This window comes from Danio aesculapii, chromosome 21 (genome assembly GCF_903798145.1).
Source record: "Danio aesculapii chromosome 21, fDanAes4.1, whole genome shotgun sequence".
Taxonomy (NCBI): domain Eukaryota; kingdom Metazoa; phylum Chordata; class Actinopteri; order Cypriniformes; family Danionidae; genus Danio; species Danio aesculapii.
The window spans coordinates 18,839,066-18,866,974 of NC_079455.1; the positions used below are offsets into that span (position 1 = coordinate 18,839,066).

Below are 27,909 nucleotides of genomic sequence, written 5' to 3' on the forward strand. Positions count from 1 at the left end.
TGGACCTTCTGCTACTTTCCTGCAAGACCAGTTTTTTAATTCCTCATCTTCATGTCTGGCAGCAGCTCTATATCATCTTAAGGTTCCATGGTGTAATGGATAGCACTCTGCATCCAGCGATCTAAGTTCAAATCTAGGTGGGACCTGTTTTTGTTTTGGCAGCACCGCACAAAAAAGCTAAAATAGCATTCTATTCCCTTGAAGGCCAGAGAATAACAGTTACTATGGGTTTTCTAGGACCCACAGTCCAGCTGCTTCACCCTCAAGTCCACCTGCTTCCATTTGACCAAAACGCTATCTTTCTCCCAGGTGGTCACATCGCTTCTGGTGATGATTCCTATGGCCTAATCGACAGCACTCTGCTATATATTTAGTGCTTTGATTTCCCACTGCGGACGCGCCATCGAATAAAAGAAAACTGTGACTTGATAGGGCTTCTGAAGGATTGCAATAATTAGTACTACACAGAACCGGCAAACTGACGTAAGGAAATTCGCTCTAAACCCTCCAGGTGCAACCGGCTTTGCAATAAAAGCCACTGTGAAAGGCATGAAAACACAAGTGGAGAATGCGGGCATCGATCCCGCTACCTCTCGCATGCTAAGCGAGCGCTCTACCATTTGAGCTAATTCCCCTTTTCACAATCCAAATTGAACATTTTAGACGTGGTCAAAAAAGAAAAAATAAGATCACATCTGTTCTGTGGTGGCTTCTTTGCCCTGCCTGACATTTAGTCGTCAAATTGCCTAGAATAGCGTGCTTTTCTTTTGAAGGCCCTACCTAGTAATGCTCCAGTAAATGTGTGAGGAGCCCTGCATGCCGAATGACGAGTTACTCAGAAATCAATGCACATTGGCTCCGCCTTGGATGGACCTTCTGCTACTTTAATGCAAGACCAGTTTTTTAATTCCTCATCTTCATGTCGGGCAGCAGCTCTATATCATCTTAAGGTTCCATGGTGTAATGGTTAGCACTCTCTACACTGAATCCAGCGATCTAAGTTCAAATCTAGATGGGACCTGTTTTTTTTTTTTGCCAGCACCGCACAAAAATAGCTAAAATAGCATCCTGTTCCCTTGAAGGCCATAGAATGACACTAACTCTGGGTTTAGCTCAGTTGGTTAGAGCGTGGTGCTAATAACGCCAAGGTCGCGGGTTTGATCCCCGTACTGGCCCAATTTTTACTCTCAGATGCACTTAAGGGCTCAGCTTGTTCTCACAGACATCCCTGCTGCAGGAAAGCTGTGTTGTGGCAGCCAAAATAGCTCAGTTGGGAGAGCGTTAGACTGAAGATCTAAAGGTCCCTGGTTCGATCCCGGGTTTCGGCAAAGCAATGTTGTTGTTCTGTTTTGGGCATGAATGAAAGTCACCCAAAAAGCCTAGCTGCTTCACCCTTAAGTCCACCTGCTTCCATTTGACCAAAACGCTGTCTTCCTCCCAGGTGGTCACATCGCTTCTGGTGATGATTCCAATGGCCTAATCGACAGCACTCTGCTATATATTTAGTGCTTTGATTTCTCACTGCGGATGCGCCATCGAATAAAAGAAAACTGTGACTTGATAGGGCTTCTGACGGATTGCAATTATTAGTACTACACAGAACTGGCAAAGTTGACGTAAGGAGTTTCGCTCTAAACCCTCAAGGTGCAACCAGCTTTGCAATAAATGCCAGTGTGAAAGGCATGAAAACAGAAGTGGATAATGCGGGCATCGATCCAGCTACCTCTCTCATGCATGCTAAGCGAGTGTCCTACAGTTTAAGCTATTTCCCCTTTTCACAATCAAAATTGAACATTTTAGATGTGGTCAAAAAAGAAAAAATAAGATCACATCTGTTCTGTGCTGGCTTCTTTGCCCTGCCTGCCAGTTAGTCGTCAAATTGCCTAGAATAGCGTGCTTTTCTTTTGAAGGTCCTACCTAGTAATTCTCCAGTAAATGTGTGAGGAGCCCTGCATGCCGAATGACGAGTTACTCAGAAATCAATGCACATTGGCTCCGCCTTGGATGGACCTTCTGCTACTTTCCTGCAAGACCAGTTTTTTAATTCCTCATCTTCATGTCTGGCAGCAGCTCTATATCATCTTAAGGTTCCATGGTGTAATGGATAGCACTCTGCATCCAGCGATCTAAGTTCAAATCTAGGTGGGACCTGTTTTTGTTTTGGCAGCACCGCACAAAAAAGCTAAAATAGCATTCTATTCCCTTGAAGGCCAGAGAATAACAGTTACTATGGGTTTTCTAGGACCCACAGTCCAGCTGCTTCACCCTCAAGTCCACCTGCTTCCATTTGACCAAAACGCTATCTTTCTCCCAGGTGGTCACATCGCTTCTGGTGATGATTCCTATGGCCTAATCGACAGCACTCTGCTATATATTTAGTGCTTTGATTTCCCACTGCGGACGCGCCATCGAATAAAAGAAAACTGTGACTTGATAGGGCTTCTGAAGGATTGCAATAATTAGTACTACACAGAACCGGCAAACTGACGTAAGGAAATTCGCTCTAAACCCTCCAGGTGCAACCGGCTTTGCAATAAGAGCCACTGTGAAAGGCATGAAAACACAAGTGGAGAATGCGGGCATCGATCCCGCTACCTCTCGCATGCTAAGCGAGCGCTCTACCATTTGAGCTAATTCCCCTTTTCACAATCCAAATTGAACATTTTAGACGTGGTCAAAAAAGAAAAAATAAGATCACATCTGTTCTGTGGTGGCTTCTTTGCCCTGCCTGACATTTAGTCGTCAAATTGCCTAGAATAGCGTGCTTTTCTTTTGAAGGCCCTACCTAGTAATGCTCCAGTAAATGTGTGAGGAGCCCTGCATGCCGAATGACGAGTTACTCAGAAATCAATGCACATTGGCTCCGCCTTGGATGGACCTTCTGCTACTTTAATGCAAGACCAGTTTTTTAATTCCTCATCTTCATGTCGGGCAGCAGCTCTGCATCATCTTAAGGTTCCATGGTGTAATGGATAGCACTCTTCATCCAGCGATCTAAGTTCAAATCTAGGTGGGACCTGTTTTTGTTTTGCCAGCACCGCACAAAAAAGCTAAAATAGCATTCTATTCCCTTGAAGGCCAGAGAATAACAGTTACTATGGGTTTTCTAGGACCCGCAAGTCCAGCTGCTTCACCCTCAAGTCCACCTGCTTCCATTTGACCAAAACGCTGTCTTTCTCCCAGGTGGTCACATCACTTCTGGTGATGATTCCTATGGCCTAATCGACAGCACTCTGCTATATATTTAGTGCTTTGATTTCCCACTGCGGACGCGCCATCGAATAAAAGAAAACTGTGACTTGATAGGGCTTCTGAAGGATTGCAATGATTAGTACTACACAGAACCGGCAAAGCTGACGTAAGGAAATTCGCTCTAAACCCTCCAGGTGCAACCAGCTTTGCAATAAAAACCACTGTGAAAGGCATGAAAACACAAGTGGAGAATGCGGGCATCGATCCCGCTACCTCTCGCATGCTAAGCGAGCGCTCTACCATTTGAGCTAATTCCCCTTTTCACAATCCAAATTGAACATTTTAGACGTGGTCAAAAAAGAAAAATCAAGATCACATCTGTTCTGTGGTGGCTTTATTGCCCTGCCTGCCAGTTAGTCATCAAATTGCCTAGAATAGAGTGCTTTTCTTTTGAAGGTCCCTACCTAGTAATGCTCCAGTAAATGTGTGAGGAGCCCTGCATGCCGAATGACGAGTTACTCAGAAATCAATGCACATTGGCTCCACCTTGGATGGACCTTCTGCTACTTTCCTGCAAGGCCAGTTTTTTAATTCATCATCTTCATGTCGGGCAGCAGCTCTGCATCATCTTGAGGTTTCATGGTGTAATGGTTAGCACTCTGGACACTGAATCCAGCGATCTAAGTTCAAATCTAGATGGGACCTGTTTTTTTTTTTTGCCAGCACCGCACAAAAAAGCTAAAATAGCATCCTGTTCCCTTGAAGGCCATAGAATGACACTCACTCTGGGTTTAGCTCAGTTGGTTAGAGCGTGGTGCTAATAACGCCAAGGTCGCGGGTTTGATCCCCGTACTGGCCCAATTTTTACTCTCAGATGCACTTAAGGGCTCAGCTTGTTCTCACAGACATCCCTGCTGCAGGAAAGCTGTGTTGTGGCAGCCAAAATAGCTCAGTTGGGAGAGCGTTAGACTGAAGATCTAAAGGTCCCTGGTTCGATCCCGGGTTTCGGCAAAGCAATGTTGTTGTTCTGTTTTGGGCATGAATGAAAGTCACCCAAAAAGCCTAGCTGCTTCACCCTTAAGTCCACCTGCTTCCATTTGACCAAAACGCTGTCTTCCTCCCAGGTGGTCACATCGCTTCTGGTGATGATTCCAATGGCCTAATCGACAGCACTCTGCTATATATTTAGTGCTTTGATTTCTCACTGCGGATGCGCCATCGAATAAAAGAAAACTGTGACTTGATAGGGCTTCTGACGGATTGCAATTATTAGTACTACACAGAACTGGCAAAGTTGACGTAAGGAGTTTCGCTCTAAACCCTCAAGGTGCAACCAGCTTTGCAATAAAAGCCAGTGTGAAAGGCATGAAAACAGAAGTGGATAATGCGGGCATCGATCCAGCTACCTCTCTCATGCATGCTAAGCGAGTGTCCTACCATTTAAGCTATTTCCCCTTTTCACAATCAAAATTGAACATTTTAGACGTGGTCAAAAAAGAAAAAATAAGATCACATCTGTTCTGTGCTGGCTTCTTTGCCCTGCCTGCCAGTTAGTCGTCAAATTGCCTAGAATAGCGTGCTTTTCTTTTGAAGGCCCTACCTAGTAATGCTCCGGTAAATGTGTGAGGAGCCCTGCATGCCGAATGACGAGTTATTCAGAAATCAATGCACATTGGCTCCGCCTTGGATGGACCTTCTGCTACTTTCCTGCAAGACCAGTTTTTTAATTCCTCATCTTCATGTCTGGCAGCAGCTCTATATCATCTTAAGGTTCCATGGTGTAATGGATAGCACTCTGCATCCAGCGATCTAAGTTCAAATCTAGGTGGGACCTGTTTTTGTTTTGGCAGCACCGCACAAAAAAGCTAAAATAGCATTCTATTCCCTTGAAGGCCAGAGAATAACAGTTACTATGGGTTTTCTAGGACCCACAGTCCAGCTGCTTCACCCTCAAGTCCACCTGCTTCCATTTGACCAAAACGCTATCTTTCTCCCAGGTGGTCACATCGCTTCTGGTGATGATTCCTATGGCCTAATCGACAGCACTCTGCTATATATTTAGTGCTTTGATTTCCCACTGCGGACGCGCCATCGAATAAAAGAAAACTGTGACTTGATAGGGCTTCTGAAGGATTGCAATAATTAGTACTACACAGAACCGGCAAACTGACGTAAGGAAATTCGCTCTAAACCCTCCAGGTGCAACCGGCTTTGCAATAAAAGCCACTGTGAAAGGCATGAAAACACAAGTGGAGAATGCGGGCATCGATCCCGCTACCTCTCGCATGCTAAGCGAGCGCTCTACCATTTGAGCTAATTCCCCTTTTCACAATCCAAATTGAACATTTTAGACGTGGTCAAAAAAGAAAAAATAAGATCACATCTGTTCTGTGGTGGCTTCTTTGCCCTGCCTGACATTTAGTCGTCAAATTGCCTAGAATAGCGTGCTTTTCTTTTGAAGGCCCTACCTAGTAATGCTCCAGTAAATGTGTGAGGAGCCCTGCATGCCGAATGACGAGTTACTCAGAAATCAATGCACATTGGCTCCGCCTTGGATGGACCTTCTGCTACTTTAATGCAAGACCAGTTTTTTAATTCCTCATCTTCATGTCTGGCAGCAGCTCTATATCATCTTAAGGTTCCATGGTGTAATGGATAGCACTCTGCATCCAGCGATCTAAGTTCAAATCTAGGTGGGACCTGTTTTTGTTTTGGCAGCACCGCACAAAAAAGCTAAAATAGCATTCTATTCCCTTGAAGGCCAGAGAATAACAGTTACTATGGGTTTTCTAGGACCCACAGTCCAGCTGCTTCACCCTCAAGTCCACCTGCTTCCATTTGACCAAAACGCTATCTTTCTCCCAGGTGGTCACATCGCTTCTGGTGATGATTCCTATGGCCTAATCGACAGCACTCTGCTATATATTTAGTGCTTTGATTTCCCACTGCGGACGCGCCATCGAATAAAAGAAAACTGTGACTTGATAGGGCTTCTGAAGGATTGCAATGATTAGTACTACACAGAACCGGCAAAGCTGACGTAAGGAAATTCGCTCTAAACCCTCCAGGTGCAACCAGCTTTGCAATAAAAGCCACTGTGAAAGGCATGAAAACACAAGTGGAGAATGCGGGCATCGATCCCGCTACCTCTCGCATGCTAAGCGAGCGCTCTACCATTTGAGCTAATTCCCCTTTTCACAATCCAAATTGAACATTTTAGACGTGGTCAAAAAAGAAAAAATAAGATCACATCTGTTCTGTGGTGGCTTCTTTGCCCTGCCTGCCAGTTAGTCGTCAAATTGCCTAGAATAGCGTGCTTTTCTTTTGAAGGTCCTACCTAGTAATGCTCCAGTAAATGTGTGAGGAGCCCTGCATGCCGAATGACGAGTTACTCAGAAATCAATGCACATTGGCTCCGCCTTGGATGGACCTTCTGCTACTTTCCTGCAAGACCAGTTTTTTAATTCCTCATCTTCATGTCTGGCAGCAGCTCTATATCATCTTAAGGTTCCATGGTGTAATGGATAGCACTCTGCACTGATCCAGCGATCTAAGTTCAAATCTAGGTGGGACCTGTTTTTGTTTTGCCAGCACCGCACAAAAAAGCTAAAATAGCATTCTATTCCCTTGAAGGCCAGAGAATAACAGTTACTATGGGTTTTCTAGGACCCGCAAGTCCAGCTGCTTCACCCTCAAGTCCACCTGCTTCCATTTGACCAAAACGCTGTCTTTCTCCCAGGTGGTCACATCGCTTCTGGTGATGATTCCTATGGCCTAATCGACAGCACTCTGCTATATATTTAGTGCTTTGATTTCCCACTGCGGACGCGCCATCGAATAAAAGAAAACTGTGACTTGATAGGGCTTCTGAAGGATTGCAATGATTAGTACTACACAGAACCGGCAAAGCTGACGTAAGGAAATTCGCTCTACACCCTCCAGGTGCAACCAGCTTTGCAATAAAAGCCACTGTGAAAGGCCTGAAAACACAAGTGGAGAATGCGGGCATCGATCCCGCTACCTCTCGCATGCTAAGCGAGCGCTCTACCATTTGAGCTAATTCCCCTTTTCACAATCCAAATTGAACATTTTAGACGTGGTCAAAAAAGAAAAAATAAGATCACATCTGTTCTGTGGTGGCTTCTTTGCCCTGCCTGACATTTAGTCGTCAAATTGCCTAGAATAGCGTGCTTTTCTTTTGAAGGCCCTACCTAGTAATGCTCCAGTAAATGTGTGAGGAGCCCTGCATGCCGAATGACGAGTTACTCAGAAATCAATGCACATTGGCTCCGCCTTGGATGGACCTTCTGCTACTTTACTGCAAGACCAGTTTTTTAATTCCTCATCTTCATGTCGGGCAGCAGCTCTATATCATCTTAAGGTTCCATGGTGTAATGGATAGCACTCTTCATACAGCGATCTAAGTTCAAATCTAGGTGGGACCTGTTTTTGTTTTGCCAGCACCGCACAAAAAAGCTAAAATAGCATCCTATTCCCTTGAAGGCCAGAGAATAACAGTTACTATGGGTTTTCTAGGACCCGCAAGTCCAGCTGCTTCACCCTCAAGTCCACCTGCTTCCATTTGACCAAAACGCTGTCTTTCTCCCAGGTGGTCACATCGCTTCTGGTGATGATTCCTATGGCCTAATCGACAGCACTCTGCTATATATTTAGTGCTTTGATTTCCCACTGCGGACGCGCCATCGAATAAAAGAAAACTGTGACTTGATAGGGCTTCTGAAGGATTGCAATGATTAGTACTACACAGAACCGGCAAAGCTGACGTAAGGAAATTCGCTCTAAACCCTCCAGGTGCAACCAGCTTTGCAATAAAAACCACTGTGAAAGGCATGAAAACACAAGTGGAGAATGCGGGCATCGATCCCGCTACCTCTCGCATGCAAAGCGAGCGCTCTACCATTTTTTTTTTTTTTTTTTTTTTTTTTTTTTTTAAAAATAATTTCAAATACAATAAAACAATACATTGAGTGACTTTTCAAACATCAGAAATAAAAAAAATAATTTTATAAAATATATTCATTTGTATTTGTCCCACATCCAGGTAACACCATTCACATTAAGCTCTAACATTGCATTTTGTTCAACAAACATTTCTATAAATTCATCTTCATTGTCATTTAATAAAAAATATTCCCGTAACAACCTAAATGACGTTTCCATTTTGTTTTTAAATAACATCCATACATCTACTTTCCTTTTTTCAAATTTTGCAATATTCCTTCTTTGCCATATTACATTCTTTGCAATTATTATACATAAATTAAAAACAGTCATATTAAAACCGTTACCCTTGTAACCAAATAAAAACATTTTCTCCCATTCCTTTTGAGTCATGTTCTCATTATATTTATCTTTCAGCATAGATTTAATAATACGTTTGATCCTTTCCATAAACACACTCAATTCTTCACAGTGAAAAAACAAATGTAAAAAACCTTCTTCTTCATTTTTACAGACTTTACACATTGCATCTCTTTCAATCCCAATTTTACATAACCTCATTTCAGTTAAAATACAATTATGTCTCAATAAATAATTAAATTCTTCTAAAATTGGATCCATATATTTCGTTCCCACATTTTGCCATATTTCACTTTCATTTAAATCATCATATCTTTCTTTCCAATAATTGTTTGCAACTGGTTTTACAAAAGCCATTTCTCTAAAACACAAATAAAAATCTTTTACTTTACAGTCAATAAAAATCTTGTTCTCTCCATTTTTCTTTTTAAAATACAAATCAGGCATCTTTCCATTTTCTCCCTTTTCGTTTTGTTCAATTCTTTCAACCCATTCATGTGGTATTGCTCTTTTTAAATCCTCAAACTGTTTTACAAGTGTTCCTTTCCCTACATTCACTTCATTTTCAGATAACATATCTTCAATTGCTTGAAATGGAAGATAGCCTTTTATCACCTCATAGAGAAGATCCTTTACTTGCCTAATTCCAGCTTGCCACCATTTTTTATAATATATTATATTTCCATCTTTCGTGATGTTCAGGTTTAAAAACAAAGGTTGTTCTAACAGTTGGTTTCTTCCTTTAGGTACAATAATCATATTTTCTAAAAAGTTTCCCCAAGCTTCTAAAACCTCTTCATAAAATGTTGGTATCCCTGTCCACATTTCTTTTTTCGTTTTCAAACATAATACACTACATCCCTTTTTTACTCCACCACATTTCTTTAAAAAGTAATCCATGACATTTTTCCACACTTCTTTACTCTTATCATCTACAAAACATTTTACCAATTTCACCCTTAATGTTTTCATCCTTAAAAGTGGGTCTAAAAGCCCAAGTCCCCCATCTTCTTTTCCTCCAATCAACGTGTCATATGATATTTTTGCTCTTCCTTTTCCCCATAAAAAATCTAAAACACATTTTTTAATTCTTTTGTAGTATTCACAAGGCAATGGGGTAACACTCAGCACATACCACATTTTTGAGAGCATTAGAGAATTAATCAATAAAACCTTTCCCTTCAATGTCAGGTTTCTCAATTTCCAATATCTCAATCTAATTTCAACCCCTTTTAAAACTCCCTCCCAATTAAAATGATCCGCTTTATTAAAATCCAAACCAACCCAAATGCCTAAAATCTTAATATGTTCATACTCTTCCTTAAAATGTATGTGCTGAGGTAAAACATCTGCCCTTCCAATCCTCATACACACACTCTTTTCAACATTAATCTTAGCTCCCGTCCCCTTACAATACCTATTTAAAATCCCCATTGCCTTTGTTACACTTTGAATGTCTTCAACCAACAAGGTTGTGTCATCTGCATACTGGTAAACTGGCTCATGTTCAGTTCTTTCTTCTATTTGTATTCCTTTTATTCCATTGACTGCTTTTATTGCTAGTCCCAATGGTTCAGCTACTAATGTGTACAGTAGTGCAGATAGTGGACATCCTTGTCTTATAGACCTTGTTGGTTGAAAACATTCTGTTAAAAAACCATTACATTTAATACATGTTAAAATATTATAATAAAAAATGTTGATCCATTTCCTAAAATTCTCCCCAAATCCAAATTTTTTAATCACTTCAAACAAATAGTCATGTTCCACTCTATCAAATGCTTTCTCTAAATCCAAACTAATTAAATATCCATTCATATTTTTCTCCTTCATATACAATAATGTATCTCTTATATTTTGAACTGTGTCTAATATGTCCTTCCCCTTGACTCCATATGCCTGTGTGGTGCTAATAATTTTAGGTAAAACTTTCCTTAATCTGTTTGCTAAAACCTTTGCTAAAATTTTAAAATCTGTATTTAACATTGTTAAGGGCCTATAATTCTTCAAATCTAAAGGACTTCCTCTTCTTTTGTATATCATTTTAATCATTCCTATCTTCATTCTTTCACTTAATTCTTCTTTTTTAAAAACCTCATCATATACTTCTTTTAAAACAGGTACTATCATTTCTCTAAAATTCTTATAAAACTCATTGGTTAACCCATCTATGCCTGGACTTCTCTCCGTAGTTAACTGTCTTATTGCTTCATCAATTTCTACTTCAGTTATCCCTGCATCACAAAAAACTTTATCTTCATCTGAAACTTTTAGTTTTATTTGATTTAAGAGAAACAGTTGATCGTCTCTTGTAGTTCCTTGACTCTTAAACATATCTTCATAGAAATTTTTAACAGTTATTAAAATTTCCTCAGTTCCTTGTTTCAATTCTCCATTTTTATCCAACACCTCTTTCATTAAGTCTGCTTTCTGTCTATTCTTTTCTAAGTTAAAGAAGAATTTTGTACTTCGATCTCCTTCAACAGTGTACTTTGCTTTGCTTCTAATTATAGCCCCTCTGCATTTTTCATTCTCCATCTCTTTTAGTTGTTCTTGTAAATATATTATTTTCCCAATATCTTCATTTTGATCTGTTTGCAGTCTTTTTATTTCGTCTTCTAATTCCTTTCTTATTTTCATTTCTTTATTATTTTTAACTCTTTTTACAATTTTACAATATTTTATTGAACATTTTTTCATGTCTAACTTCATATTGTCCCACCATATTCTTTTATCTTCTCTATACATTCTGTCCAATTTACTGTTTGCAATTATTTGTGTAATTTTTTCTTTGTATGTCTCATGTTTTAAAATTGTTGCGTTCAAAATCCATACACCTAATCCCCTTTCAACTTTTGCACAATCTAATTTCACACAAAAAAACGAATGATCACTAAAACTGACTTTTTTATAAAATAAACTTTTGATAAAATCCTTCATTTCTACATTACATAACATATAATCAATCCTACTTAACTTCAGCTCATGTAAAACCAGTTGCATTCTTGAAAATTCCCTCTTTGTCTTGTTTTTCTCTCTCCACACATCTATTAAATTGCATTCTGTCATCATTTTCAGTAGCTCCTCCCTCCCCTTGTCTTTTCTATATACCATCTTACTCCCCAGATCTAATTCTGTAAAAACAGTATTAAAATCTCCAATTACAATAACATTCTGCCATTTTTTTACATTTATACTAACGTTTTTAAAGAAGTTCACTTTTTCATTTTCTTCATTTGGTGCATGAATATTATAAATTATGAAATGATCTTCTCCTTTTTCTAATTTCATCGCCATGCTTTTCCCAACTCCATCCTCAAATATGACTTTTTCTTTTTCATATGTACCTCTTTTTATTAAAATCGCTACTCCACTACCCAGTTTATCCTCTCCATTGTTAAAATATATTTGACCATCCCATTTGCTTTGAACCATTTTAACACTTTCATTTTTCCAATTTGTTTCTTGCAAAACAATCACATCAGCTTCTTTACATAACACCAACATTTTTTCAAATTTCTCCACATTCAATAAACCTCTTGCATTCCACGATAAAATGTTAAAAAACATGATAAAAGATATTAAAATATTAAAACCAACCATTATTTTTAGTCTCCTCCTCTACCTCTGCATACTCATTTTTTTCACTCAACCAACAGCCCCTTCCATAAAAAGAAACACACATTAAAATCATGTTAAAATAGATAAAATGGTTAAAAAACATTATTTCTCATCATCTTCTTCCAGTCCTCTTAATACTTCATACCTATTAACGTTTTTTACTCGCACCTTTGTCATCATCTTTTTTCTTGCACTGTCCACATTTGGTTTTACCTTTATTGTTCTTCTTCTTATTAGTCCTCTTTCCACTTTGTTCTTCTCTACATAATCTGTCCTTTGTTCTTCATCACTTTCCATTCCTTCAGCTTGATCAGTCTTACTTTGTTCATCGTTTTCCACCATATTTAAAAAGTTTTTAAAACTGTCAGTTATTTCCATTTGTGTCCACTGTTCTTGTTCTGATGTCTGTTTTTCTTCTTCTTCTTCCCTTATAATGTTTGTTTCCTCCTCCATTACCTTTGTCGTTGATTCTTCTCCTTTCTTGTTTCTTTCATGCACCTGTCCGTCTACTTGTTCTGCTCCCCCTCCTTCCTCTCCTTCCATCCAACATTCACACTTGTTTAAAAATTGTTTACATTCTGGGCATTTGACAGCATTACAATTCCTTGCAAAGTGTCCCTTTTCTTCGCATTTGTAGCACTTAAAATCTGGGCAATCCATTAGCAAGTGTTCAGAACTCATGCACAGCCTACAGGTCTTCACTTGATGGCTGTGCATTACCCTGAAGTACTGCGGCCCTTCTGCTGTTTCCAGCTTTGTGCTATATGGCAATGATGCCACCTCCTTAGGGAATCTCACTTTTAGGAACCTTGTTCCGTCCTCAATGTCAGTGCCAGTGTAAACCCTTCTTTTTATTTTTGATATGGGATAAACTCCCCATCCTTCTAATTTTTCTAAAATTTCTCTATCATCAAGATAGACGGGCAGGTGCATGAAAGAAACAACATAATCCCTGTTTTGCAGCTTTTTGATTTCACAGTTTACTCCCTTAATCAACAGTCCATCAAGCAACTCCTCACATGTTTCTTCCTTCTCCATAGTAAGTTCAAACTCTTTTCCTTGCCTTGGTCTCAAAGCCAAAATTTTCCCTTGACCACACTTGTCTGTCACTGCTTTAATGATGTCCACAGCTCTTACCTCATTGACTTCTTCTGTGTTCACGATTACCGTTGCTTCTTTTAAATACTTTCTTCCACCAAGTTGGTTTTTCCTTTGTCCAGCTCGTTGTTTGTTGTCCAGTCCATTGTCGTTACCCATTCTTGTTCCTCCGTCCTGTCCAGTTTCGTTTGCCATGAGAGTCTCTGCATCCAGTCCAGTTTCGTTTACCAAAAATCCGTCCATTTTTTGCCCAGGAAAGTGCAAAAAGCAAAAACAACAAACCACCCTCCAGTCAGCGGGATGCTGCTGTCAGGTGGTTTAAAAAAACAAAAGCACAAAATCAAACTCTAAATCAGTCCACAAAAACAAACACAAAACAAAAAATCTAAAATGGAGGAGAGCCTTTCTCTCCAAACTGCAGCCGATCACTTCCTGTATTGCTCACTAGTGTCCTCTAGTGTTCCCAGGGTGGACGCGCTCTACCATTTGAGCTAATTCCCCTTTTCACAATCCAAATTGAACATTTTAGACGTGGTCAAAAAAGAAAAATCAAGATCACATCTGTTCTGTGGTGGCTTTATTGCCCTGCCTGCCAGTTAGTCATCAAATTGCCTAGAATAGAGTGCTTTTCTTTTGAAGGTCCTACCTAGTAATGCTCCAGTAAATGTGTGAGGAGCCCTGCATGCCGAATGACGAGTTACTCAGAAATCAATGCACATTGGCTCCACCTTGGATGGACCTTCTGCTACTTTCCTGCAAGGCCAGTTTTTTAATTCATCATCTTCATGTCGGGCAGCAGCTCTGCATCATCTTGAGGTTTCATGGTGTAATGGTTAGCACTCTGGACACTGAATCCAGCGATCTAAGTTCAAATCTAGATGGGACCTGTTTTTTTTTTTTGCCAGCACCGCACAAAAAAGCTAAAATAGCATCCTGTTCCCTTGAAGGCCATAGAATGACACTCACTCTGGGTTTAGCTCAGTTGGTTAGAGCGGGGTGCTAATAACGCCAAGGTCGCGGGTTTGATCCCCGTACTGGCCCAATTTTTACTCTCAGATGCACTTAAGGGCTCAGCTTGTTCTCACAGACATCCCTGCTGCAGGAAAGCTGTGTTGTGGCAGCCAAAATAGCTCAGTTGGGAGAGCGTTAGACTGAAGATCTAAAGGTCCCTGGTTCGATCCCGGGTTTCGGCAAAGCAATGTTGTTGTTCTGTTTTGGGCATGAATGAAAGTCACCCAAAAAGCCTAGCTGCTTCACCCTTAAGTCCACCTGCTTCCATTTGACCAAAACGCTGTCTTCCTCCCAGGTGGTCACATCGCTTCTGGTGATGATTCCAATGGCCTAATCGACAGCACTCTGCTATATATTTAGTGCTTTGATTTCTCACTGCGGATGTGCCATCAAATAAAAGAAAACTGTGACTTAATAGGGCTTCTGACGGATTGCAATTATTAGTACTACACAGAACTGGCAAAGTTGACGTAAGGAGTTTCGCTCTAAACCCTCAAGGTGCAACCAGCTTTGCAATAAATGCCAGTGTGAAAGGCATGAAAACAGAAGTGGATAATGCGGGCATCGATCCAGCTACCTCTCTCATGCATGCTAAGCGAGTGTCCTACAGTTTAAGCTATTTCCCCTTTTCACAATCAAAATTGAACATTTTAGACGTGGTCAAAAAAGAAAAAATAAGATCACATCTGTTCTGTGCTGGCCTCTTTGCCCTGCCTGCCAGTTAGTCGTCAAATTGCCTAGAATAGCGTGCTTTTCTTTTGAAGGTCCTACCTAGTAATTCTCCAGTAAATGTGTGAGGAGCCCTGCATGCCGAATGACGAGTTACTCAGAAATCAATGCACATTGGCTCCGCCTTGGATGGACCTTCTGCTACTTTCCTGCAAGACCAGTTTTTTAATTCCTCATCTTCATGTCTGGCAGCAGCTCTATATCATCTTAAGGTTCCATGGTGTAATGGATAGCACTCTGCATCCAGCGATCTAAGTTCAAATCCAGGTGGGACCTGTTTTTGTTTTGCCAGCACCGCACAAAAAAGCTAAAATAGCATTCTATTCCCTTGAAGGCCAGAGAATAACAGTTACTATGGGTTTTCTAGGACCCACAGTCCAGCTGCTTCACCCTCAAGTCCACCTGCTTCCATTTGACCAAAACGCTATCTTTCTCCCAGGTGGTCACATCGCTTCTGGTGATGATTCCTATGGCCTAATCGACAGCACTCTGCTATATATTTAGTGCTTTGATTTCCCACTGCGGACGCGCCATCGAATAAAAGAAAACTGTGACTTGATAGGGCTTCTGAAGGATTGCAATAATTAGTACTACACAGAACCGGCAAACTGACGTTAGGAAATTCGCTCTAAACCCTCCAGGTGCAACCGGCTTTGCAATAAAAGCCACTGTGAAAGGCATGAAAACAGAAGTGGAGAATCCGGGCATCGATCCCGCTACCTCTCGCAAGCTAAGCGAGCGCTCTACCATTTGAGCTAATTCCCCTTTTCACAATCCAAATTGAACATTTTAGACGTGGTCAAAAAAGAAAAAATAAGATCACATCTGTTCTGTGGTGGCTTCTTTGCCCTGCCTGACATTTAGTCGTCAAATTGCCTAGAATAGCGTGCTTTTCTTTTGAAGGCCCTACCTAGTAATGCTCCAGTAAATGTGTGAGGAGCCCTGCATGCCGAATGACGAGTTACTCAGAAATCAATGCACATTGGCTCCGCCTTGGATGGACCTTCTGCTACTTTAATGCAAGACCAGTTTTTTAATTCCTCATCTTCATGTCGGGCAGCAGCTCTATATCATCTTAAGGTTCCATGGTGTAATGGATAGCACTCTTCATCCAGCGATCTAAGTTCAAATCTAGGTGGGACCTGTTTTTGTTTTGCCAGCACCGCACAAAAAAGCTAAAATAGCATTCTATTCCCTTGAAGGCCAGAGAATAACAGTTACTATGGGTTTTCTAGGACCCGCAAGTCCAGCTGCTTCACCCTCAAGTCCACCTGCTTCCATTTGACCAAAACGCTGTCTTTCTCCCAGGTGGTCACATCGCTTCTGGTGATGATTCCTATGGCCTAATCGACAGCACTCTGCTATATATTTAGTGCTTTGATTTCCCACTGCGGACGCGCCATCGAATAAAAGAAAACTGTGACTTGATAGGGCTTCTGAAGGATTGCAATGATTAGTACTACACAGAACCGGCAAAGCTGACGTAAGGAAATTCGCTCTAAACCCTCCAGGTGTAACCAGCTTTGCAATAAAAGCCACTGTGAAAGGCATGAAAACACAAGTGGAGAATGCGGGCATCGATCCCGCTACCTCTCGCATGCAAAGCGAGCGCTCTACCATTTGAGCTAATTCCCCTTTTCACAATCCAAATTGAACATTTTAGACGTGGTCAAAAAAGAAAAATCAAGATCACATCTGTTCTGTGGTGGCTTCTTTGCCCTGCCTGCCAGTTAGTCATCAAATTGCCTAGAATAGAGTGCTTTTCTTTTGAAGGTCCTACCTAGTAATGCTCCAGTAAATGTGTGAGGAGCCCTGCATGCCGAATGACGAGTTACTCAGAAATCAATGCACATTGGCTCCACCTTGGATGGACCTTCTGCTACTTTTCTGCAAGGCCAGTTTTTTAATTCATCATCTTCATGTAGGGCAGCAGCTCTATGTCATCTTAAGGTTCCATGGTGTAATGGTTAGCACTCTGGACTCTGAATCCAGTGATCCGAGTTCAAATCTCGGTGGGACCTGTTTTTATTTTGCCAGCACCGCACAAAAAAAGTTAAAATAGCATCCTGTTCCCTTGAAGGCCAAAGAATAACAGTTACTATGGGTTTTCTAGGACCCTCAAGTCCAGCTGCTTCACCCTCAAGTCCACCTGCTTCCATTTGACCAAAACGCTATCTTTCTCCCAGGTGGTCACAGGTGATGATTCCTATGGCCTAATCGACAGCACTCTGCTATATATTTAGTGCTTTGATTTCCCACTGCGGACGCGCCATCGAATAAAAGAAAACTGTGACTTGATAGGGCTTCTGAAGGATTGCAATGATTAGTACTACACAGAACCGGCAAAGCTGACGTAAGGAAATTCGCTCTAAACCCTCAAGGTGCAACCAGTTTTGCAATAAAGCCAGCTGTGAAAGGCATGAAAACACAAGTGGAGAATGCGGGCATCGATCCCGCTACCTCTCTCATGCATGCTAAGCGAGCGCTCTACCATTTGAGCTAATTCCCCTTTTCACAATCAAATTGAACATTTTAGACGTGGTCAAAAAGAAAAAATAATATCACATCTGTTCTGTGGTGGCTTCTTTGCCCTGCCTGCCAGTTAGTCGTCAAATTGCCTAGAATAGCGTGCTTTTCTTTTGAAGGCCCTACCTAGTAATGCTCCAGTAAATGTGTGAGGAGCCCTGCATGCCGAATGACGAGTTACTCAGAAATCAATGCACATTGGCTCCGCCTTGGATGGACCTTCTGCTACTTTAATGCAAGACCAGTTTTTTAATTCCTCATCTTCATGTCTGGCAGCAGCTCTATATCATCTTAAGGTTCCATGGTGTAATGGATAGCACTCTGCATCCAGCGATCTAAGTTCAAATCTAGGTGGGACCTGTTTTTGTTTTGCCAGCACCGCACAAAAAAGCTAAAATAGCATTCTATTCCCTTGAAGGCCAGAGAATAACAGTTACTATGGGTTTTCTAGGACCCGCAAGTCCAGCTGCTTCACCCTCAAGTCCACCTGCTTCCATTTGACCAAAACGCTATCTTTCTCCCAGGTGGTCACATCGCTTCTGGTGATGATTCCTATGGCCTAATCGACAGCACTCTGCTATATATTTAGTGCTTTGATTTCCCACTGCGGACGCGCCATCGAATAAAAGAAAACTGTGACTTGATAGGGCTTCTGAAGGATTGCAATGATTAGTACTACACAGAACCGGCAAACTGACGTAAGGAAATTCGCTCTAAACCCTCCAGGTGCAACCAGCTTTGCAATAAAAGCCACTGTGAAAGGCATGAAAACACAAGTGGAGAATGCGGGCATCGATCCCTCTACCTCTCGCATGCTAAGCGAGCGCTCTACCATTTGAGCTAATTCCCCTTTTCACAATCCAAATTGAACATTGTAGACTGGGTCAAAAAAGAAAAAACAAGATCACATCTGTTCTGTGGTGGCTTCTTTGCCCTGCCTGCCAGTTAGTCATCAAATTGCTTAGAATAGAGTGCTTTTCTTTTGAAGGTCCTACCTAGTAATGCTCCAGTAAATGTGTGAGGAGCCCTGCATGCCGAATGACGAGTTACTCAGAAATCAATGCACATTGGCTCCACCTTGGATGGACCTTCTGCTACTTTCCTGCAAGGCCAGTTTTTTAATTCATCATCTTCATGTCGGGCAGCAGCTCTATGTCATCTTAAGGTTCCATGGTGTAATGGTTAGCACTCTGGACTCTGAATCCAGTGATCCGAGTTCAAATCTCGGTGGGACCTGTTTTTATTTTGCCAGCACCGCACAAAAAAAGTTGAAATAGCATCCTGTTCCCTTGAAGGCCAAAGAATAACAGTTACTATGGGTTTTCTAGGACCCGCAAGTCCAGCTGCTTCACCCTCAAGTCCACCTGCTTCCATTTGACCAAAACGCTATCTTTCTCCCAGGTGGTCACATCGCTTCTGGTGATGATTCCTATGGCCTAATCGACAGCACTCTGCTATATATTTAGTGCTTTGATTTCCCACTGCGGACGCGCCATCGAATAAAAGAAAACTGTGACTTGATAGGGCTTCTGAAGGATTGCAATGATTAGTACTACACAGAACCGGCAAAGCTGACGTAAGGAAATTCGCTCTAAACCCTCCAGGTGCAACCAGTTTTGCAATAAAAGCCACTGTGAAAGGCATGAAAACACAAGTGGAGAATGCGGGCATCGATCCCGCTACCTCTCGCATGCTAAGCGAGCGCTCTACCATTTGAGCTAATTCCCCTTTTCACAATACAAATTGAACATTGTAGACTGGGTCAAAAAAGAAAAAACAAGATCACATCTGTTCTGTGGTGGCTTCTTTGCCCTGCCTGCCAGTTAGTCATCAATTTGCTTAGAATAGAGTGCTTTTCTTTTGAAGGTCCTACCTAGTAATGCTCCAGTAAATGTGTGAGGAGCCCTGCATGCCGAATGACCAGTTACTCAGAAATCAATGCACATTGGCTCCACCTTGGATGGACCTTCTGCTACTTTCCTGCAAGGCCAGTTTTTTACTTCATCATCTTCATGTCGGGCAGCAGCTCTATGTCATCTTAAGGTTCCATGGTGTAATGGTTAGCACTCTGGACTCTGAATCCAGTGATCCGAGTTCAAATCTCGGTGGGACCTGTTTTTATTTTGCCAGCACCGCACAAAAAAAGTTAAAATAGCATCCTGTTCCCTTGAAGGCCAAAGAATAACAGTTACTATGGGTTTTCTAGGACCCTCAAGTCCAGCTGCTTCACCCTCAAGTCCACCTGCTTCCATTTGACCAAAACGCTATCTTTCTCCCAGGTGGTCACAGGTGATGATTCCTATGGCCTAATCGACAGCACTCTGCTATATATTTAGTGCTTTGATTTCCCACTGCGGACGCGCCATCGAATAAAAGAAAACTGTGACTTGATAGGGCTTCTGAAGGATTGCAATAATTAGTACTACACAGAACCGGCAAACTGACGTAAGGAAATTCGCTCTAAACCCTCCAGGTGCAACCAGCTTTGCAATAAGAGCCACTGTGAAAGGCACGAAAACACAAGTGGAGAATGCGGGTATCGATCCCGCTACCTCTCGCATGCTAAGCGAGCGCTCTACCATTTGAGCTAATTCCCCTTTTCACAATACAAATTGAACATTTTAGACGGGGTCAAAAAAGAAAAAACAAGATCACATCTGTTCTGTGGTGGCTTCTTTGCCCTGCCTGCCAGTTAGTCATCAAATTGCCTAGAATAGAGTGCTTTTCTTTTGAAGGTCCTACCTAGTAATGCTCCAGTAAATGTGTGAGGAGCCCTGCATGCCGAATGACGAGTTACTCAGAAATCAATGCACATTGACTCCGCCTTGGATGGACCTTCTGCTACTTTCCTGCAAGGCCAGTTTTTTAATTCATCATCTTCATGTCGGACAGCAGCTCTATGTCATCTTAAGGTTCCATGGTGTAATGGTTAGCACTCTGGACTCTGAATCCAGTGATCCGAGTTCAAATCTCGGTGGGACCTGTTTTTATTTTGCCAGCACCGCACAAAAAAAGTTAAAATAGCATCCTGTTCCCTTGAAGGCCAAAGAATAACAGTTACTATGGGTTTTCTAGGACCCGCAAGTCCAGCTGCTTCACCCTCAAGTCCACCTGCTTCCATTTGATCAAAACGCTATCTTTCTCCCAGGTGGTCACATCGCTTCTGGTGATGATTCCTATGGCCTAATCGACAGCACTCTGCTATATATTTAGTGCTTTGATTTCCCACTGCGGACGCGCCATCGAATAAAAGAAAACTGTGACTTGATAGGGCTTCTGAAGGATTGCAATGATTAGTACTACACAGAACCGGCAAAGCTGACGTAAGGAAATTCGCTCTAAACCCTCCAGGTGCAACCAGCTTTGCAATAAAAGCCACTGTGAAAGGCATGAAAACACAAGTGGAGAATGCGGGCATCGATCCCTCTACCTCTCGCATGCTAAGCGAGCGCTCTACCATTTGAGCTAATTCCCCTTTTCACAATACAAATTGAACATTGTAGACTGGGTCAAAAAAGAAAAAACAAGATCACATCTGTTCTGTGGTGGCTTCTTTGCCCTGCCTGCCAGTTAGTCATCAAATTGCCTAGAATAGAGTGCTTTTCTTTTGAAGGTCCTACCTAGTAATGCTCCAGTAAATGTGTGAGGAGCCCTGCATGCCGAATGACGAGTTACTCAGAAATCAATGCACATTGGCTCCACCTTGGATGGACCTTCTGCTACTTTCCTGCAAGGCCAGTTTTTTAATTCATCATCTTCATGTCGGGCAGCAGCTCTATGTCATCTTAAGGTTCCATGGTGTAATGGTTAGCACTCTGGACTCTGAATCCAGTGATCCGAGTTCAAATCTCGGTGGGACCTGTTTTTATTTTGCCAGCACCGCACAAAAAAAGTTGAAATAGCATCCTGTTCCCTTGAAGGCCAAAGAATAACTTACTATGGGTTTTCTAGGACCCGCAAGTCCAGCTGCTTCACCCTCAAGTCCACCTGCTTCCATTTGACCAAAACGCTATCTTTCTCCCAGGTGGTCACATCGCTTCTGGTGATGATTCCTATGGCCTAATCGACAGCACTCTGCTATATATTTAGTGCTTTGATTTCCTGTTTTTATTTTGCCAGCACCGCACAAAAAAAGTTAAAATAGCATCCTGTTCCCTTGAAGGCCAAAGAATAACAGTTACTATGGGTTTTCTAGGACCCTCAAGTCCAGCTGCTTCACCCTCAAGTCCACTTGCTTCCATTTGACCAAAACGCTATCTTTCTCCTAGGTGGTCACAGGTGATGATTCCTATGGCCTAATCGACAGCACTCTGCTATATATTTAGTGCTTTGATTTCCCACTGCGGACGCGCCATCGAATAAAAGAAAACTGTGACTTGATAGGGCTTCTGAAGGATTGCAATAATTAGTACTACACAGAACCGGCAAACTGACGTAAGGAAATTCGCTCTAAACCCTCCAGGTGCAACCAGCTTTGCAATAAGAGCCACTGTGAAAGGCACGAAAACACAAGTGGAGAATGCGGGTATCGATCCCGCTACCTCTCGCATGCTAAGCGAGCGCTCTACCATTTGAGCTAATTCCCCTTTTCACAATACAAATTGAACATTTTAGACGGGGTCAAAAAAGAAAAAACAAGATCACATCTGTTCTGTGGTGGCTTCTTTGCCCTGCCTGCCAGTTAGTCATCAAATTGCCTAGAATAGAGTGCTTTTCTTTTGAAGGTCCTACCTAGTAATGCTCCAGTAAATGTGTGAGGAGCCCTGCATGCCGAATGACGAGTTACTCAGAAATCAATGCACATTGACTCCGCCTTGGATGGACCTTCTGCTACTTTCCTGCAAGGCCAGTTTTTTAATTCATCATCTTCATGTCGGACAGCAGCTCTATGTCATCTTAAGGTTCCATGGTGTAATGGTTAGCACTCTGGACTCTGAATCCAGTGATCCGAGTTCAAATCTCGGTGGGACCTGTTTTTATTTTGCCAGCACCGCACAAAAAAAGTTAAAATAGCATCCTGTTCCCTTGAAGGCCAAAGAATAACAGTTACTATGGGTTTTCTAGGACCCTCAAGTCCAGCTGCTTCACCCTCAAGTCCACCTGCTTCCATTTGACCAAAACGCTATCTTTCTCCCAGGTGGTCACAGGTGATGATTCCTATGGCCTAATCGACAGCACTCTGCTATATATTTAGTGCTTTGATTTCCCACTGCGGACGCGCCATCGAATAAAAGAAAACTGTGACTTGATAGGGCTTCTGAAGGATTGCAATAATTAGTACTACACAGAACCGGCAAACTGACGTAAGGAAATTCGCTCTAAACCCTCCAGGTGCAACCAGCTTTGCAATAAGAGCCACTGTGAAAGGCACGAAAACACAAGTGGAGAATGCGGGTATCGATCCCGCTACCTCTCGCATGCTAAGCGAGCGCTCTACCATTTGAGCTAATTCCCCTTTTCACAATACAAATTGATTATTTTAGACGGGGTCAAAAAAGAAAAAACAAGATCACATCTGTTCTGTGGTGGCTTCTTTGCCCTGCCTGCCAGTTAGTCATCAAATTGCCTAGAATAGAGTGCTTTTCTTTTGAAGGTCCTACCTAGTAATGCTCCAGTAAATGTGTGAGGAGCCCTGCATGCCGAATGACGAGTTACTCAGAAATCAATGCACATTGACTCCGCCTTGGATGGACCTTCTGCTACTTTCCTGCAAGGCCAGTTTTTTAATTCATCATCTTCATGTCGGACAGCAGCTCTATGTCATCTTAAGGTTCCATGGTGTAATGGTTAGCACTCTGGACTCTGAATCCAGTGATCCGAGTTCAAATCTCGGTGGGACCTGTTTTTATTTTGCCAGCACCGCACAAAAAAGCTGAAATAGCTCACATCGCTTCTGGTGATGATTCCTATGGCCTAATCGACAGCACTCTGCTATATATTTAGTGCTTTGATTTCCTGTTTTTATTTTGCCAGCACCGCACAAAAAAAGTTAAAATAGCATCCTGTTCCCTTGAAGGCCAAAGAATAACAGTTACTATGGGTTTTCTAGGACCCTCAAGTCCAGCTGCTTCACCCTCAAGTCCACCTGCTTCCATTTGACCAAAACGCTATCTTTCTCCCAGGTGGTCACAGGTGATGATTCCTATGGCCTAATCGACAGCACTCTGCTATATATTTAGTGCTTTGATTTCCCACTGCGGACGCGCCATCGAATAAAAGAAAACTGTGACTTGATAGGGCTTCTGAAGGATTGCAATGATTAGTACTACACAGAACCGGCAAACTGACGTAAGGAAATTCGCTCTAAACCCTCCAGGTGCAACCGGCTTTGCAATAAGAGCCACTGTGAAAGGCATGAAAACACAAGTGGAGAATGCGGGCATCGATCCCGCTACCTCTCGCATGCTAAGCGAGCGCTCTACCATTTGAGCTAATTCCCCTTTTCACAATCCAAATTGAACATTTTAGACGTGGTCAAAAAAGAAAAAATAAGATCACATCTGTTCTGTGGTGGCTTCTTTGCCCTGCCTGCCAGTTAGTCAGTCAAATTGCCTAGAATAGCGTGCTTTTCTTTTGAAGGCCCTACCTAGTAATGCTCCAGTAAATGTATGAGGAGCCCTGCATGCCGAATGATGAGTTACTCAGAAATCAATGCACATTGGCTCCGCCTTGGATGGACCTTCTGCTACTTTCCTGCAAGACCAGTTTTTTAATTCCTCATCTTCATGTCGGGCAGCAGCTCTATATCATCTTAAGGTTCCATGGTGTAATGGATAGCACTCTGCATCCAGCGATCTAAGTTCAAATCTAGGTGGGACCTGTTTTTGTTTTGCCAGCACCGCACAAAAAAGCTAAAATAGCATTCTATTCCCTTGAAGGCCAGAGAATAACCGTTACTATGGGTTTTCTAGGAATCCCAAGTCCAGCTGCTTCACCCTCAAGTCCACCTGCTTCCATTTGACCAAAACGCTATCTTTCTCCCAGGTGGTCACATCGCTTCTGGTGATGATTCCTATGGCCTAATCGACAGCACTCTGCTATATATTTAGTGCTTTGATTTCCCACTGCGGACGCGCCATCGAATAAAAGAAAACTGTGACTTGATAGGGCTTCTGAAGGATTGCAATGATTAGTACTACACAGAACCGGCAAAGCTGACGTAAGGAAATTCGCTCTAAACCCTCCAGGTGCAACCAGCTTTGCAATAAAAGCCACTGTGAAAGGCATGAAAACACAAGTGGAGAATGCGGGTATCGATCCCGCTACCTCTCGCATGCTAAGCGAGCGCTCTACCATTTGAGCTAATTCCCCTTTTCACAATCCAAATTGAACATTTTAGACGTGGTCAAAAAAGAAAAAATCAAGATCACATCTGTTCTGTGGTGGCTTCTTGCCCTGCCTGCCAGTTAGTCATCAAATTGCCTAGAATAGAGTGCTTTTCTTTTGAAGGTCCTACCTAGTAATGCTCCAGTAAATGTGTGAGGAGCCCTGCATGCCGAATGACGAGTTACTCAGAAATCAATGCACATTGGCTCCACCTTGGATGGACCTTCTGCTACTTTCCTGCAAGGCCAGTTTTTTAATTCATCATCTTCATGTCGGGCAGCAGCTCTGCATCATCTTGAGGTTTCATGGTGTAATGGTTAGCACTCTGGACACTGAATCCAGCGATCTAAGTTCAAATCTAGATGGGACCTGTTTTTTTTTTGCCAGCACCGCACAAAAAAAGCTAAAATAGCATCCTGTTCCCTTGAAGGCCATAGAATGACACTAACTCTGGGTTTAGCTCAGTTGGTTAGAGCGTGGTGCTAATAACGCCAAGGTCGCGGGTTTGATCCCCGTACTGGCCCAATTTTTACTCTCAGATGCACTTAAGGGCTCAGCTTGTTCTCACAGACATCCCTGCTGCAGGAAAGCTGTGTTGTGGCAGCCAAAATAGCTCAGTTGGGAGAGCGTTAGACTGAAGATCTAAAGGTCCCTGGTTCGATCCCGGGTTTCGGCAAAGCAATGTTGTTGTTCTGTTTTGGGCATGAATGAAAGTCACCCAAAAAGCCTAGCTGCTTCACCCTTAAGTCCACCTGCTTCCATTTGACCAAAACGCTGTCTTCCTCCCAGGTGGTCACATCGCTTCTGGTGATGATTCCAATGGCCTAATCGACAGCACTCTGCTATATATTTAGTGCTTTGATTTCTCACTGCGGATGCGCCATCGAATAAAAGAAAACTGTGACTTGATAGGGCTTCTGACGGATTGCAATTATTAGTACTACACAGAACTGGCAAAGTTGACGTAAGGAGTTTCGCTCTAAACCCTCAAGGTGCAACCAGCTTTGCAATAAATGCCAGTGTGAAAGGCATGAAAACAGAAGTGGATAATGCGGGCATCGATCCAGCTACCTCTCTCATGCATGCTAAGCGAGTGTCCTACAGTTTAAGCTATTTCCCCTTTTCACAATCAAAATTGAACATTTTAGACGTGGTCAAAAAAGAAAAAATAAGATCACATCTGTTCTGTGCTGGCCTCTTTGCCCTGCCTGCCAGTTAGTCGTCAAATTGCCTAGAATAGCGTGCTTTTCTTTTGAAGGTCCTACCTAGTAATGCTCCAGTAAATGTGTGAGGAGCCCTGCATGCCGAATGACGAGTTACTCAGAAATCAATGCACATTGGCTCCGCCTTGGATGGACCTTCTGCTACTTTCCTGCAAGACCAGTTTTTTAATTCCTCATCTTCATGTCTGGCAGCAGCTCTATATCATCTTAAGGTTCCATGGTGTAATGGATAGCACTCTGCATCCAGCGATCTAAGTTCAAATCTAGGTGGGACCTGTTTTTGTTTTGGCCAGCACCGCACAAAAAAGCTAAAATAGCATTCTATTCCCTTGAAGGCCAGAGAATAACAGTTACTATGGGTTTTCTAGGACCCGCAAGTCCAGCTGCTTCACCCTCAAGTCCACCTGCTTCCATTTGACCAAAACGCTATCTTTCTCCCAGGTGGTCACATCGCTTCTGGTGATGATTCCTATGGCCTAATCGACAGCACTCTGCTATATATTTAGTGCTTTGATTTCCCACTGCGGACGCGCCATCGAATAAAAGAAAACTGTGACTTGATAGGGCTTCTGAAGGATTGCAATGATTAGTACTACACAGAACCGGCAAAGCTGACGTAAGGAAATTCGCTCTAAACCCTCCAGGTGCAACCAGCTTTGCAATAAAAGCCACTGTGAAAGGCATGAAAACACAAGTGGAGAATGCGGGCATCGATCCCGCTACCTCTCGCATGCTAAGCGAGCGCTCTACCATTTGAGCTAATTCCCCTTTTCACAATCCAAATTGAACATTTTAGACGTGGTCAAAAAAGAAAAAATAAGATCACATCTGTTCTGTGGTGGCTTCTTTGCCCTGCCTGCCAGTTAGTCAGTCAAATTGCCTAGAATAGCGTGCTTTTCTTTTGAAGGCCCTACCTAGTAATGCTCCAGTAAATGTGTGAGGAGCCCTGCATGCCGAATGACGAGTTACTCAGAAATCAATGCACATTGGCTCCGCCTTGGATGGACCTTCTGCTACTTTCATGCAAGACCAGTTTTTTAATTCCTCATCTTCATGTCGGGCAGCAGCTCTATATCATCTTAAGGTTCCATGGTGTAATGGATAGCACTCTTCATCCAGCGATCTAAGTTCAAATCTAGGTGGGACCTGTTTTTGTTTTGCCAGCACCGCACAAAAAAGCTAAAATAGCATTCTATTCCCTTGAAGGCCAGAGAATAACAGTTACTATGGGTTTTCTAGGACCCGCAAGTCCAGCTGCTTCACCCTTAAGTCCACCTGCTTCCATTTGACCAAAACGCTGTCTTTCTCCCAGGTGGTCACATCGCTTCTGGTGATGATTCCTATGGCCTAATCGACAGCACTCTGCTATATATTTAGTGCTTTGATTTCCCACTGCGGACGCGCCATCGAATAAAAGAAAACTGTGACTTGATAGGGCTTCTGAAGGATTGCAATGATTAGTACTACACAGAACCGGCAAAGCTGACGTAAGGAAATTCGCTCTACACCCTCCAGGTGCAACCAGCTTTGCAATAAAAGCCACTGTGAAAGGCATGAAAACACAAGTGGAGAATGCGGGCATCGATCCCGCTACCTCTCGCATGCAAAGCGAGCGCTCTACCATTTGAGCTAATTCCCCTTTTCACAATCCAAATTGAACATTTTAGACGTGGTCAAAAAAGAAAAAATAAGATCACATCTGTTCTGTGGTGGCTTCTTTGCCCTGCCTGACATTTAGTCGTCAAATTGCCTAGAATAGAGTGCTTTTCTTTTGAAGGTCCTACCTAGTAATGCTCCAGTAAATGTGTGAGGAGCCCTGCATGCCGAATGACGAGTTACTCAGAAATCAATGCACATTGGC

General features: G+C 42.4%; 26 non-coding genes across 26 annotated transcripts; 11 read left to right on the forward strand and 15 right to left on the reverse strand.

Moving 5' to 3' along the window:
* Positions 1-562: 562 nt before the first annotated feature.
* On the reverse strand, positions 563-635 carry trnaa-agc (transfer RNA alanine (anticodon AGC)). The gene has a single exon. It is a non-coding gene; the product is annotated as a tRNA-Ala (tRNA).
* Positions 636-1,255: 620 nt separating this feature from the next.
* Positions 1,256-1,328, forward strand: trnaf-gaa (transfer RNA phenylalanine (anticodon GAA)). Its single transcript has one exon. It is a non-coding gene; the product is annotated as a tRNA-Phe (tRNA).
* A 1,239-nt stretch (positions 1,329-2,567) lies between these two features.
* trnaa-agc (transfer RNA alanine (anticodon AGC)) lies at positions 2,568-2,640 on the reverse strand. The gene has a single exon. It is a non-coding gene; the product is annotated as a tRNA-Ala (tRNA).
* Positions 2,641-3,437: 797 nt separating this feature from the next.
* trnaa-agc (transfer RNA alanine (anticodon AGC)) lies at positions 3,438-3,510 on the reverse strand. Its single transcript has one exon. It is a non-coding gene; the product is annotated as a tRNA-Ala (tRNA).
* A 620-nt stretch (positions 3,511-4,130) lies between these two features.
* Positions 4,131-4,203, forward strand: trnaf-gaa (transfer RNA phenylalanine (anticodon GAA)). Its single transcript has one exon. It is a non-coding gene; the product is annotated as a tRNA-Phe (tRNA).
* A 1,239-nt stretch (positions 4,204-5,442) lies between these two features.
* On the reverse strand, positions 5,443-5,515 carry trnaa-agc (transfer RNA alanine (anticodon AGC)). Its single transcript has one exon. It is a non-coding gene; the product is annotated as a tRNA-Ala (tRNA).
* Positions 5,516-6,311: 796 nt separating this feature from the next.
* trnaa-agc (transfer RNA alanine (anticodon AGC)) lies at positions 6,312-6,384 on the reverse strand. The gene has a single exon. It is a non-coding gene; the product is annotated as a tRNA-Ala (tRNA).
* Positions 6,385-7,185: 801 nt separating this feature from the next.
* Positions 7,186-7,258, reverse strand: trnaa-agc (transfer RNA alanine (anticodon AGC)). Its single transcript has one exon. It is a non-coding gene; the product is annotated as a tRNA-Ala (tRNA).
* A 7,095-nt stretch (positions 7,259-14,353) lies between these two features.
* On the forward strand, positions 14,354-14,426 carry trnaf-gaa (transfer RNA phenylalanine (anticodon GAA)). Its single transcript has one exon. It is a non-coding gene; the product is annotated as a tRNA-Phe (tRNA).
* A 2,109-nt stretch (positions 14,427-16,535) lies between these two features.
* Positions 16,536-16,608, reverse strand: trnaa-ugc (transfer RNA alanine (anticodon UGC)). The gene has a single exon. It is a non-coding gene; the product is annotated as a tRNA-Ala (tRNA).
* A 314-nt stretch (positions 16,609-16,922) lies between these two features.
* trnaq-cug (transfer RNA glutamine (anticodon CUG)) lies at positions 16,923-16,994 on the forward strand. The gene has a single exon. It is a non-coding gene; the product is annotated as a tRNA-Gln (tRNA).
* Positions 16,995-18,663: 1,669 nt separating this feature from the next.
* On the forward strand, positions 18,664-18,735 carry trnaq-cug (transfer RNA glutamine (anticodon CUG)). The gene has a single exon. It is a non-coding gene; the product is annotated as a tRNA-Gln (tRNA).
* Positions 18,736-19,154: 419 nt separating this feature from the next.
* Positions 19,155-19,227, reverse strand: trnaa-agc (transfer RNA alanine (anticodon AGC)). The gene has a single exon. It is a non-coding gene; the product is annotated as a tRNA-Ala (tRNA).
* Positions 19,228-19,541: 314 nt separating this feature from the next.
* trnaq-cug (transfer RNA glutamine (anticodon CUG)) lies at positions 19,542-19,613 on the forward strand. Its single transcript has one exon. It is a non-coding gene; the product is annotated as a tRNA-Gln (tRNA).
* Positions 19,614-20,023: 410 nt separating this feature from the next.
* trnaa-agc (transfer RNA alanine (anticodon AGC)) lies at positions 20,024-20,096 on the reverse strand. Its single transcript has one exon. It is a non-coding gene; the product is annotated as a tRNA-Ala (tRNA).
* Positions 20,097-20,410: 314 nt separating this feature from the next.
* trnaq-cug (transfer RNA glutamine (anticodon CUG)) lies at positions 20,411-20,482 on the forward strand. Its single transcript has one exon. It is a non-coding gene; the product is annotated as a tRNA-Gln (tRNA).
* Positions 20,483-21,288: 806 nt separating this feature from the next.
* trnaq-cug (transfer RNA glutamine (anticodon CUG)) lies at positions 21,289-21,360 on the forward strand. The gene has a single exon. It is a non-coding gene; the product is annotated as a tRNA-Gln (tRNA).
* A 652-nt stretch (positions 21,361-22,012) lies between these two features.
* trnaa-agc (transfer RNA alanine (anticodon AGC)) lies at positions 22,013-22,085 on the reverse strand. Its single transcript has one exon. It is a non-coding gene; the product is annotated as a tRNA-Ala (tRNA).
* Positions 22,086-22,399: 314 nt separating this feature from the next.
* On the forward strand, positions 22,400-22,471 carry trnaq-cug (transfer RNA glutamine (anticodon CUG)). Its single transcript has one exon. It is a non-coding gene; the product is annotated as a tRNA-Gln (tRNA).
* A 410-nt stretch (positions 22,472-22,881) lies between these two features.
* Positions 22,882-22,954, reverse strand: trnaa-agc (transfer RNA alanine (anticodon AGC)). The gene has a single exon. It is a non-coding gene; the product is annotated as a tRNA-Ala (tRNA).
* Positions 22,955-23,268: 314 nt separating this feature from the next.
* On the forward strand, positions 23,269-23,340 carry trnaq-cug (transfer RNA glutamine (anticodon CUG)). The gene has a single exon. It is a non-coding gene; the product is annotated as a tRNA-Gln (tRNA).
* A 526-nt stretch (positions 23,341-23,866) lies between these two features.
* trnaa-agc (transfer RNA alanine (anticodon AGC)) lies at positions 23,867-23,939 on the reverse strand. Its single transcript has one exon. It is a non-coding gene; the product is annotated as a tRNA-Ala (tRNA).
* A 798-nt stretch (positions 23,940-24,737) lies between these two features.
* Positions 24,738-24,810, reverse strand: trnaa-agc (transfer RNA alanine (anticodon AGC)). Its single transcript has one exon. It is a non-coding gene; the product is annotated as a tRNA-Ala (tRNA).
* A 618-nt stretch (positions 24,811-25,428) lies between these two features.
* On the forward strand, positions 25,429-25,501 carry trnaf-gaa (transfer RNA phenylalanine (anticodon GAA)). The gene has a single exon. It is a non-coding gene; the product is annotated as a tRNA-Phe (tRNA).
* A 1,242-nt stretch (positions 25,502-26,743) lies between these two features.
* trnaa-agc (transfer RNA alanine (anticodon AGC)) lies at positions 26,744-26,816 on the reverse strand. Its single transcript has one exon. It is a non-coding gene; the product is annotated as a tRNA-Ala (tRNA).
* Positions 26,817-27,614: 798 nt separating this feature from the next.
* Positions 27,615-27,687, reverse strand: trnaa-ugc (transfer RNA alanine (anticodon UGC)). The gene has a single exon. It is a non-coding gene; the product is annotated as a tRNA-Ala (tRNA).
* Positions 27,688-27,909: the final 222 nt, after the last annotated feature.